Here is an 8,267-nt window from a genome sequence, read left to right as displayed (position 1 = left end):
TGACATATTGATTAATATAAATAGAAACTGTTTTCCCCTGGTGGAAGCTTCTGAAATTGGTTGTTTTTTGAGCTGGGCTAGGGGAATTTCCAGCTGCAAGATAAAAAACTGTGAGACTCTGGGACTGACCTTGAATTTTTAAGTGTTATGGCAAATGGAAAGGGAAAAACAGACCAGCAAACCGCAGAAAAAACATTAAGGCCTGGGAGGACTTTGCAGCAACCTAGGAGAGGCTCAACACCAGGTCTCCCTGCTTCTTCTGCGGCTGCTTCCATATCAGTTCACTCAAAATCAAGAGGAATGTCGACAGAAGTAGTCTTGGCGATTGCATTCAGTAAGATAAATGATTCATTGGAACAGCTTAACAAGAAAACAGGCGCGATAAGGGTGCAAGTGGATGCTGCAACTACTAAAATTGACTTAAATACAGAAAGTATAAATAATCTTGGACAAAAGGTGAATATCAACACAGAAGCTATTCAGAAATTGATACAGGAATCTATTTTGATAAGGCAGACTGCGGAAGAAGCCAGGGAGAAAGCTGTTGCTGCTGAATGTAAAGTAACAGAACTTGAGGCAGAGAGAGTCCCAGCCCTACAGAGGCAACTTGAGGGACACAAGTTGACACTTGCTATGATTTAACTTAAAGAAAAACAGACAAATCTGAGGATCAGAGCCCTACCTGAATTTGAGAAGGAAAGTTTGACAGATTTTCTCACACAGGAACTTGCTGACTTTTGGGACTTGGACTTGGGCCAAGAAGAGTTTAGAATTGTGAGGGCCTTTAGACTTGGAAGAGGAGGGGGGAAAGAGAAGAATAGAATAAGAGATTGCTTGATTACCCTTCGAACGAAAGAAGAGAGAGATAGAATTTTGGGCTGGTATTATCAGAAGAACCTAGAAGTACAACGGTCAAGAGTGGAAATTTTTAAAGACGTCCCGAAATATCTTTTGGATCTAACTACAGAGATCTGGTTGCCCTGCTGAGAAGGAACAAAATTATCTTTAGGTGGGAGTTTCCCCAAGGTCTATCTTTCAGCTTCAAAGAAAGGAAAATAAAAATAAGATCAGTAGAAAATAAAGTAAAGTTTTTGGATAAATACGAAGATCTGCAGAAAGGACTTGGAAAAGAGTCAAGAGCAACGGATAGAAGATCACCAGATAGAGGACCAGAGAAAAGCATTGGATAGAGGATCACCAAATAGGGGAATATTGGATATATCAACATTGGATATATCAATATTGGACTGGATTTCCCAGTGAACGTGCCACCATTACCACCAACAGAAGAAGAGCAAGCACTGGGTGCAGTTGGAGGAATATCAGCGTAAATACATGATGGCGTTGCAGGTTTTGAGCTGGAATGTCAGTGGACTGAATTCCCCGGAAAAATGGACTGAATTCCCCGGAAAATTCCCCGGAATGTCAATGGACTGAATTCCCCGGAGAGTCTTGCATTTATTGAAAAAAAGAACATTTGGACTTGATTTGTTTACAAGAAACACATGTGATAAGGCTACATAGGAAGATATTGAGTAATAAAAGATTGGGCCAAGAATTTATTTCATCAGATAAAGTTAAAAAAGAGGAGTGGTCCTCTATGCAAAGGAGAGCCTATCACCGAAATTCATATTTAAAGATGACCAAGGAAGATTTATTGCAATTGAAATTCAATCACAAGGAGAGAAATTCCTAATTGTAGGTATTTACGCACCAAATGAAGGTAAATTGGAGTTCTTTAAGAAGCTACATGAGACTTTGATGGATTATATGGACTATAACATGATTTTGATGGGAGATATGAATGGAGTGGTGTCTACAAATATGGACAAGGCACAGAGACAGGTAGTCAATAAAGATGGTAGACTACCTAAAACTTTATTTGACATGACTGATAATATGGATTTAGTTGATATTTGGAGAGTGAAGAACCCAATGGGAAGAGAGGGAACTTTCTTCTCCGAGGCTAAAATGACATGGACAAGAATTGATCAAATTTGGGTAACTAGGGGATTGGTTCCGAAGATCAGCAAAGTGGAGATCTGCCCCAAAACCTGTTCTGACCATAATGCTGTGAAGATGGAAATGAAATTGATGCCAACTGGTTCCTTTAGATGGAGGATGAACGATACCTTGTTTAGGAATGAAGAGGTGACCAAGAAGGCCCAAAAAACTCTTAAGAGATTATTTTGAAATAAATATGAATACTACAGTGGGGAAAAAAGTAATTTGGGACGCAAGCAAAGCGGTTATGAGGGGATTCCTAATACAACAGAATGCAATTAAGAAGAGAACTCAAAATGAAAAAAAGGATAAAATCCTGGGGGAAATAGAGGAAGGAGAGAAGAAACTGAGAGCAAAACCAAAGTCACAGGAGATTCTGAAAGAGATAAAGTTATACCAAGTACAACATACAAAGCTGATGAATCAGGAAATAGAATGGAAGATCAAACAGATGAGGCAAAAGACATTTGAATCGGCAAATAAGCGTGGAAAATTATTGGCCTGGCAAATGAAAAAAAGACAAAAACTAAATACTATTACGAATTTGGAAGTGGAAGGAAAGAATATACAGAACCCAGTGGAGATTAGGAAGTGTTTTCAGAGATATTTTAAACAACTTTATACACAGGAGAAGCAGAAAGAAATGGACATTGATCAATTTCTGAAAATAAATGGACTACACAAAATTTCTCAGGAAAAACAGCTAATGTTGAATTATAAAATAACGGATCAGGAGGTGGAAGGGGCCATCCAGAATATGAAATTAGGTAAATCTCCAGGACCAGATGGTTTGACTTCAAGATATTACAGATTTTTGAAAGAATGGTCAATACAACCATTGAAGGAAGTCTGTAACGAAATCTTGGAAGGGAGAAAGGCACCAGAGTCGTGGAAGGAAGCTTACATGACACTTATACCAAAAACAGAGACTGAAAAGACACAGCTTAAGAACTACCGCCCCATATCGCTGCTTAATGTGGATTACAAAATTTTTGCAGACATTTTGGCTAAAAGATTAAAAAAGGTTCTAGTAGAAGAAATTCATAAAGACCAAGCAGGCTTTCTCCCGGGCAAACATTTGTCTGACAACATGAGGAATATAATTAATATTCTAGAAAAATTACAAGTGAATATGAATACCAAGGCAGTTTTGATATTTGTGGATGCAGAGAAAGCCTTTGACAACATCTCATGGAGTTTTATGAAGAAGAACCTACAGGGGATGGGGATAGGCCAAGGTTTTGAAAATGGTATAGGTGCAATTTACTCAGAACAAAAGGCAAAACTAATTGTGAACAATGTGGTGACAGAAGAATTCAAGATTGAGAAAGGGACACGACAAGGTTGCCCAATCTCTCGATTGCTGTTTATATCGGTCCTTGAGGTTTTGTTAAATATGATTAGAAAGGACCAAGAGGTTAAAGGTATACAAGTGGGAGTTAAACAGTACAAACTGAAAGCATTTGCTGATGACTTAGTGTTGACTTTACAGGAGCCAGAATCTAGTACTAAAAGGGTATTGGAACAGATTCAAGAATTTGGACAGGTAGCAGGTTTTAAGTTGAACAAGATGAAAACTAAGGTTTTAGAGAAAAATTTAACTGTGAATGAGAGAGAAAAGTTTCAGGAGGAGACAGGATTAACATTGGTTAAGAAAGTGAAATATTTAGGGGTAAATATGACAGCCAAAAATGTGAATTTATTTAAGGATAATTATGAAAAATGTTGGACTGAAGTGAAAAAGGATTTAGAAATATGGACAAACTTGAAGTTATCATTGTTAGGCCAAATTGCTGTGATAAAAATGAATGTGCTGCCAAGGATGTTGTTTTTGTTTCAAACATTGCAAATTTTGGATAAGATGGATTGTTTCAAGAAGTGGCAGAAAGATATTTCTAGATTTGTTTGGTAAGGCAAAAAGCCTCGAATAAAATTTAAGATATTAACTGATGCCAAAGAAAGAGGTGGATTTGCCCTGCCAGACCTCAAACTGTACTATGAATCAGCTACTTTTTGCTGGCTGAGAGAATGGCTGCTTCTTGAAAACACTGATGTGTTAGATCTAGAAGGTTTCAATAATGTTTTTGGCTGGCATGCATATTTGTGGTATGATAAGGTAAAAGCACATAAAGCCTTTAAAAATCATATTGTTAGAAAAACATTGTTTAATGTTTGGATAAGATATAAGGATTTGTTAGAAAAGAAAACCCCAAGATGGTTGTCACCAATGGAAGCGAAGGCACAGAAAAAACTCAATATGGAGGCCAAATGGCCGAAATATTGGGAAATTTTGGAACAAGATGGAGACAGAATAAAATTGCAGAGCTTTGAAAAATTGAAAAATAAAGTGTGAGATTGGCTTCATTATTACCAAATAATGGAGGCATACAATTCGGACAAAAAGGTTGGCTTCCAGGTGGAAAAATCAAAATTGGAAACAGAATTGTTTGATCCAAAAACTAAGCATTTGTCAAAAATGTATAACTTGTTGCTGAGATGGAACACTCAGGATGAAATGGTGAAATCAGTTATGATTAAATGGGCACAAGATGTTGGACATAACATAATGATGGCTGACTGGGAACAGTTATGGACCACAGGTATGAAATTTACGGCATGTAATGCCCTAAGAGAAAACTTAATGAAAATGATTTACAGGTGGTAAATGACACCAGTCAAGCTTGCAAAAATTTACCATTTGCCCAATAATAAATGTTGGAAATGTAACGAGACTGAAGGTACATTCTTTCACCTTTGGTGGACATGCCCAAGGATTAAGACATTCTGGAAGATGATTTATAATGAAATGAAAAAGGTATTTAAATATACCTTCCTGAAGAAACCAGAGGCCTTTCTCCTGGGCATGGTCGGCCAACTGGTGCCAAAGAAGAATAGAACATTTTTTATGTATGCAACAACAGCAGCAAGAATACTCATCGCAAAATATTGGAAGACACAAGATCTACCCACCCGGGAAGAATGGCAGATGAAGTTGATGGACTACATGGAATTGGCGGAAATGAGTGGCAGAATCCGAGACCAGGGAGAAGAGTCGGTGGAAGAAGACTGGAAAAAGTTTAAAGACTATTTACGGAAATACTGTAAAATTAATGAATGTTAGAAAAATGTTGGAATGAAGTTACGGTATATGGCTTTAGTAGAAATGTTATAAGGAATTAAGGACAAATAGATTAATAGAGTATTAAAGGGAAAATAAGGTTAGAATGTGTTAAGATAATTATAGGATTAAAAATAGAGGAAGATGGAAAGGAATTGCTGAAATAATTAATAGAAGTGGAATACAAAAAGGGAGGTGTGAGGTGGTCACGGAAATAAGGGAATGAAAGATAAGAGATTGAAACTATTTGATGTGTTTTAAATTGTGTTTGTTTTGTTTTGATAGTTTATTTTTTAAAGTAATATTTATTAAAGTTTCCACACAAAATATTACAAAAATAGTAAAAAGAAAACACTAAAAATACAAACACTAAAAAAACAAAAACAATTAAAAAACAAATCCCTCTTTCAATATATTACAGTTCATTTACTTATTTTCATGACTTCCTCACACCTCCCTCTTTTGTATTCCAATTCATTGTTTTGTTAGTTTAATGTTAGTGTTTTGTTAGTGTCATGTATAGTTGGCGTTTTGTTTTGTTTTTTGTATTGTATTGTATTGTGTTGTATTGTATGGTTTTTATTCTTTGTAGTGTTTAAACTGTTGGAAAAGGTAATAAATATTATTTTAAAAAAAAAACAAAACAAAAATATGGTGAGTCCTTATTTACACCCTTCACCAAAAAATGGTCACAGAGCAGTTTGCAAAAATAGTGAAACATAATACATAATAAGCAAAGCATTATAAGGATTCTTATAAATTGCATAATTTATAAGCCTCACTGCTGCCCTGCCCCATCTTTCATCCAGATAAACGACAGCAATGCTAGCATCTGGAGGGAGGCACCATTGTTCTGCCCCTCACCATATCAGCCACTACAGCCTATGATATCTTTTTTATGAAGCAATTCCACACATCCAGGGAAGTTCGAGAATCCTGAAGACACCATATCACTCAAGAATTCACAATGAAGCAGAAGTATGGACATGTGAAATTGTGTTGTACCGAATCAAGCCACAGAACCATCTAGCCAGATGCTATTAACTTTGGTAGCAACTCTCATCCATACTACCAGATTCCTTTTAAAAGCCAGGGAATTAAATCTTACACATGCAAACATGGGCTTTGCCATTGAGCAATGGTTCTTTCTCATATTAATCTCACAACTTGGATTTTTGCATGAAAGAGCTATTGGTCATCCTGCACAGCTTCCAAATCCAAAATGACAAAATAGGAAATTTTATGTATGTGATGTGCAAAATACTGATTTGAGTAATGGGAAACCATATTGCTTTGCCACCCTTAATCTTCTGCAAATGAGTAACTCTCAACCAGAGATGCGCTTTCGTAGTTGCCTGGCCACAATCAGGTGACAACAGTGAGTCAGCATTCTTCTTTCCAGTTAACTCTGATCAGGAACAGAGTGTAAGATGACGCTGGCAAGGCATTTCCCTTTAACATATTTTCTCTTTGCAGACTAAGAGCAGTGCTATGTGGAATGCCCACTGCAGGGACGCTGAGAGGAAATTCCAGAGCTATGCTGCTATAACCTGTTCCCTTCTCAGGAATGATTAAATATGCATCGTCAAAGCGTATGATCCTCTGCTGTGGCACTCTGCTAGAAAACTCACATTGATTGGTTTCAAAAAAGAGCCATCTCCTGCCTGAGTCATAACTTCTTATCTGGAAACTATGGCTCCTAATATCAGTCATAAGAGCAGAAGTGGCATAGTGCTTAGCGTACTAAGTTGGACTGGGTCAAATTTTTGAGGATGTGGTAAACTGGATCGCTTGTCAATTCCATTAATGCTCTCTAGGGCAGAGATGGAGAACTTGTGACCCTCCAGATGTTGACTGCACCCCCACCCCCAGTGCTGTCCATAGACCATGTTCGCTGTGACTGAAGGGAGATGGAGTCCTACTGGAAAAATCCTACCATCTGCAGGAGGGCAACTTTGCATTTAACCTACTGTCTGATTGCCACAGCAGTTAATATCTGGGAGAAATCTATGGGGTATCAAGATCCAGGTTTTCATCACATTGAGCACCTAAACCTTTTAGTGACTGTGAGATGAATCCAGTGGGGTGTGTGAAATCAGGGGCAGGGCTAACAGACATAGTCCCCTTCTCCCTCCATGTATGCAGGGCTCTATTATGTGACCTGTTTATTGAGCCTTTATCCTGATTTGCTTGATAATTAATATGCCTCTGAGTCACCAGTGGTCTTTTAATAATTGATTATTATTCCATTAAATCGATAACAAACAAGACTAGCAGGGTATTCCAACAATTTCAACAAAAGGTGGGAGAACCAACTGAGCACGGTCAGGAGAAGGTAAGGAGATGAAAGATATCCATAAAAATATCGGAAGAAATTTGAACAAAAGAGGCAATACGGCAGTATTCCAAGACATAAACAGTGGGTCAACAACTCGTACAGTCAAAAACACTGAGCATTTGTTCCAATTTGTCAGGAAGTTATACGGCAATGGGCATTCATCCTGCCTAGGGTGCTCAAGCATCTTCCCATTATTAATTTGTTCATCCTACTTTTCAGTGCACTTTAAATCCACTTTATGGAGTGAACCTAAATTTTGAATCCTTCCCGTAAAATACTAACAGACTGGATGTGCCCATTGTAAGATGGCTGAAGAAATTATGGGAAGTATTTACTTACTTACTTACTTTACTTACTTACTTACTTACTTACTTACTTACTTACGGCATTTATATCCCAACTTTTCCTCCAAGGAGCTCAAGGCACCATGCATTGTTCTTCCCCTCTTCATTTAATCCCCACAACCACCCTGTGAGGCAGGTTATGCTGAGAGGCAGTGACTGGCCCAAGGTCACCAAGTTCAATGGGGGGGAGGGATCACCTGAATGTGCACTAGGTGCCACAATTTAAGGACCCCTCCAGAGCGCTGCTTATTAGTTTTTAGGTGTATTCTGCAACATGTCATTGACACAATAATAGTGCACTAGTGATGGAATTTATACTGGACCATACACACATCATTCTATTTTATTAGTTGTTCTGTGATGCTTCCCCAATGTTACCGCATTATTGCCATCGGGAGGGGCACTCTTATACCATAGCACAACAAACACGAGACAAAAAATAAACTGGAACATTTGTGATAGA

Source organism: Podarcis cretensis (genome assembly GCF_951804945.1).
Source record: "Podarcis cretensis genome assembly, chromosome: 8".
NCBI lineage: Eukaryota > Metazoa > Chordata > Lepidosauria > Squamata > Lacertidae > Podarcis > Podarcis cretensis.
Note: the sequence above shows the minus strand (reverse complement) of the source record.